This window comes from Papio anubis, chromosome 14 (genome assembly GCF_008728515.1).
Source record: "Papio anubis isolate 15944 chromosome 14, Panubis1.0, whole genome shotgun sequence".
Classification (NCBI taxonomy): Eukaryota; Metazoa; Chordata; class Mammalia; order Primates; family Cercopithecidae; genus Papio; species Papio anubis.
In genome coordinates, this window is record NC_044989.1 from 74,900,341 (window position 1) to 74,905,363 (window position 5,023).

At 37.9% G+C, this 5,023-nt stretch overlaps 1 protein-coding gene across 3 annotated transcripts in view; it reads right to left on the reverse strand.

The window, feature by feature from the left end:
• M1AP (meiosis 1 associated protein) overlaps window positions 1–4,756 on the reverse strand; it is a 96,786-nt gene extending 92,030 nt beyond the window's left edge. For 2 of the 3 annotated variants that reach the window (XM_021924997.2, XM_009184490.2), the window contains exon 1: window positions 4,350–4,756. The gene's annotated coding sequence lies outside the window, so the exon portion shown is untranslated. The remainder of the gene's footprint in view (window positions 1–4,349) is intronic. The other variant, XM_009184491.2, reaches the window with a different exon arrangement.
• Between the last annotated feature and the right edge of the window lie 267 nt (window positions 4,757–5,023).

The window sequence follows — 5,023 nt, forward strand, 5'->3', positions numbered from 1 at the left end:
CAACCCGGGAGGCGGAGCTTGCAGTGAGCCGAGATCACGCCACTGCACTCCAGCCTGGGCGACTGAGTGAGACTCCATCTCAAAAAAAAAAAAAAGAAAGTGAAACCAGATAAAGGTGTAGTAAGAAAAAAAATTATAGGATAATCTCACCCATAAACTTGTAAAAATTCTAAATAAAATATTGAGAGATTGAAACTAATACTATATAAAACGAATAACAGCAGGACCAAGTTGAGTTTATCCCAAGAACATAAAGTTGACATAACATTAGAATATCAATCACATCATTCATCACATTAAATAAGTAAATGAGAAAAATGATATGATCATCCCAATAGGTGCAAAGAAAAGCCTCCGTTTAAAACCCAACATTTGTGCATGATAAAGACTGAGTAAGAAAAGGTGATAGGAATAATCTGATAAAATGTATTTACAAAAATGGAGAGCAAACATCATTCTTCATGGTGATATGTTGAACGCTTTCCATGCAAGACAAGGAGCATGCTATCATCACTTCTATTCAGCATTATAGTGAAGGTAGTAATGAGGTAAGACAAATAAATAAAAGGCATTGCAATGGAAGAAAGAAAACTGTCATTGTGTGCCAATGACTGCGTACATAGAAAATCTAAAATAATCTACAGCTTTATAATTTTTCCCAAAAGATCTCCTTGTCTGTTGTCAAATTTTAGTCTTAGGGATCTGTTAATTTTTAAATATTAATTTACATTTCAAAGAACTACCGATGACAAAGTTTCTCTCCCTTTCTCATATTTTTAAATTTCATTTTTAGTTTGTTGCTAATGTATAAAAATATAATTAATTAAAACAATTTTTTATAGAGATGGGGTCTTGCTATGTTGCCCAGGTTGGTCTTGAACTTCTGAGCTCAACCAATCCAACCGGCTCTGCCACCCAAAGTGCTGGGATTATAGGCATGAACCACTGTGCCCAGCTATAATTAATTTTTTTTTTTTTTTTTTTTTGAGACGGAGTCTCGCTCTGTCGCCCAGGCTGGAGTGCAGTGGCCGGATCTCAGCTCACTGCAAGCTCCACCTCCCGGGTTCACGCCATTCTCCGGCCTCAGCCTCCCGAGTAGCTGGGACTACAGGCGCCCGCCACCTCGCCTGGCTAGTTTTTTGTATTTCTTAATAGAGACGGAGTTTCACCGTGTTAGCCAGGATAGTCTCGATCTCCTGACCTCGTGATCCGCCCGTCTCGGCCTCCCAAAGTGCTGGGATTACAGGCTTGAGCCACCGCGCCCGGCCTATAATTAATTTTTGTATATTGATTTTATATTTAACAACCTTGCTGCACTCTCTTACTAATTATAATAATTTATCTGTAGAACTTTTTGGATTTTTTTGTTCTTAATCATATAATCTTTAAATAATCATATATACCAGGATACATGAAAAAAGTCAGATCATAGCAGCCAAGACTATTAGTAACAATCTTATTCACAATTACCCAAAACTGAAAAAAACACAAATGTCAATCTGCATTAAAAAGGATAAATCATAGTATATTTCCACATACAGCAATGAAGATGAATGAACTACAGTTGCATGTGGCAACGTGGATGATTCTAAGAAACATAATATTGAGTAAAAGCAGCAAGACACAAAGAACACATACACATGTAGCATGATTTCATCTACATAGATTTTAAAAAATAAGCAAAAGTAGCTATATTGTTTAGAGAAGCATACACAGTGATAAAACTATAAAGAAAAGCAAAGAAATTATTATCACAAAAATGACAGTAGTGATTTTCCCTATGAAGGAATGAAGGCATTATGATAAGAAGAGACAAAAGAAGGGGGTCCTAGGGTGTTGGTAATGTTCAAATTTTTTTTTTTTTTGAGATAGGGTCTTACTCCACCACCTAGGTTGGAGTGCAGCAGTGGCCCAATCTCAGCTCACTGCAACCTCTACCTCCCAGGCTCAAGTGATCCTCCTACCTCAGCATCCTAAGTACCTGGCACTACAGGCATGCACCACAATGCCTTGCTAATTTTTGTGTGTGTTTTTTTTTGGTAGAGACAGGGTTTTGCCATGTTGCCCAGGCTGGTCTCAAACTCCTGGGCTCAAGCGATACTCCCACCTTGGCCTCCCAAAGTACTGGGATTACAGGATGAGCCACCACTTCCAGCCTAATGTTCTATTTCTTGATATTTATTGTGGATATTGGGTGTTCACTTTATACTATTTAACTATACAGTCATGTTTTATGACATTTTCTATATATATGTTATATTTAATAATAAAAATATTTTTAAAAGAACATTAGGACAATCAAAAGAAAACATAAAAGAAACACGATAAAAAAATTAGCTAAAAAATATGTCCCCACCTCTGAGAACTAAAATCATTCTATATAATTGTTTTTAGCTAAAGAATGTAGGGAAAATTAAAGCTTCTGTGATTTCCCCTGTGACCAAGAGAAAGATAATTACGATAATTTTCAGAAACACTTTGGAATTTAGAATCTTTAAAAATGATCTAAGAATACATAGATAGATGTATTTCCCCAGATGAATTTGTGAAGTTATTCACTTCAAACTTCCCTTTTTGAATGGCGGAAGTCAGCATTTGTTCATTCAACATTTTTAAAAACTGAGTTCCAATTATGTGCTGGATACAGCTAGAAAAATAAATGAATGAATATGCTAATCTGTTGAAAGTTATCTTGAACCAGAAATCCAAATCAATTACTAATGTATTTACCAAGAAAGCACATAACATATTTTTAAACTGTACTTTAAGTACATGGGGCCAATTTCTACATGGAATGCTGAACTTGAAGCTGACACAGAGAAATTCACACAAATAGGCAGTTAGAGGCCTTATTTAATGTGTAATTAAATTTAATTATCCATCTCCATCTCTCACTTCTGAAAATGCCATTTTAAAGTAGAGGCAGTCCTCATTTTGCATGGTTCCAGTATATAGATTTCAGTTACTACAGTTTAGTTAATTAACATCAGTTCTCCAACAACACAGTTCAAATTTCAGTTACCATGGAATATTAACTGTAATTACATAAAGTAGTATCTAGCTCTTCAGTTCACAAATTATTACATAGTTATCAGTATCAATAGTATAGTATACTGATATCGTGTACTGATATAATATAGTGATCAGTGCATCATGATCAGTAATTAATTACATCACTTCTTTCAAAGTCTTTTGGTGACTGGTCACTGCAGATCCGTTATTCGGTTAAAGCGCAGACAGCAAAGTGCATAGTTGTGTCGCCTCCTTGTCTCCTAGTGATAAGCCCACGTGATGTTTTACAAAAATGAAAATTGAAGGAGGAAATTAGCCAATAAAAAGAGCAGCAAAGAAATAAAAAATGATAATGCTGAGAGTGAAATCTGAATCTAACATAAGTGGAGTTAAAGGAGAAACAGCTGACTATGAGAGTGTTGACACTGCCTCCATTTGATAGACTCTAGAGAAGCAGCCAGAGGAATTTCGAGAAGGCAAACTTATCAACATACTTGAGGAAAGTCATTGTGATGAAAAGGATGAAGACGTCCTACAGAAAGGGTCACTGGCAAAAAGCTTCATTATTAAAGAAACTTTCAGAGATATTTTACAAAATTGAAGGTACAAAGGATAAAATGTAGGAAATTGACCCAAACTTAGAAGTATGAGTTTGCCAAGACACACAAAAAATGTTTGCTCTCACAAGTTTTACTATGAGAAGAAAACAAGTACTGTTCGAACTACTCTTGATAATTTTTTTTCAACAAAACACTTTAGCTTTCAATGTTTCTAATGTTTTAAGTTAGTGTATGAAAGTTTTACTGTTTTACATTTCCCTATATACTTAGTAAGAAAGTTTTAGTGTTTTGACAATTTTTCAAGGTTATAGAACGACTGTAATTTTTCCCATTGGTGTTTAAGATCTCTTTGAATGGTTTCAGCTTGCAGTCATTTTTCAATCCCACACTAATGTGCAATTGGAAGACTGTATTTTAAATGAGGTAAGAGGCAGCTGTCTTCCTTACATCCTCAAACATCATCAATTCATGCATCTGATGTGTCTGGGCATAGTACTAAACAGGATCTGACCTTATTTTGACCCTACACTCTCCACTTTTGCCAGGAACACTCGCTTAATGATTTCTCCCTGCAAACTGGTTAAAACTGGAACTGGGCCTTGAACCACCCAAAACCACCAAGTTACACCCAAACTAAAAACTCTCCAAGGACTTCCAATTACACCACTGGAAACAAAATCCAAATTCTTTACCCTGGCCCTAAAGTTGCTTGTGCCTTCTGCCCAAATCTCCATCCTCACGCCAGGCCCTCCCCTGCCCGCAACCCGGGAGATCCACCTCTCACAGATAGGCCTCTCGCTGTGTCTCTCTCGGTGGATGTTCTGTTCCGTGCTGAGCTTTCTAGGTTAGGGCCCGTTTACGTGCCCTCGTTCACTTTGTCACGTGATAAATGATTCAATGGTTCTCCCTACGGCAGGGCCCCATTAAAGATTTCGTGGGCCCTTTCCTCCATTAAAAAAAGATTAAAAGAAGTTAATGGATTTTGTAGGCCCTAAAAATCTCATTTTCCCCTCCTGATGTGAGAAAAAAATCAAAACACTTTATTTGACTTTACAAGTTCACTTTAAACGAAATGAAAACATTCTCGTGGCCGGGCGCGGTGGCTCACGCCTGTAATCCCAGCACTTTGGGAGGCCTAGGCGGGCGGATCACAAGGTCACGAGTTCGAGACCAGCCTGGCCAACATAGTGAAACCACGTCTCTACTAAAAATATTAAAAACTAGCAGGGCGTGGTGGCGGGAGCCTGTAATTCCAGCTACTCAGGAGGCTGAGGCAGGAGAACCGCTTGAACCCGGGAGGCGGAGGTTGCAGTGAGCCGAGAGAACGCCATTGCACTCCAGCCTGGGCGACAAGAGTGAAACTCCGCCTCAAAAACAAAGCAAAACCAGAAGAAAAAAAAAATTATCGTGGCCCCCTGAATCCTCGTGGTCCCTCGGCATGGGGCCTACCG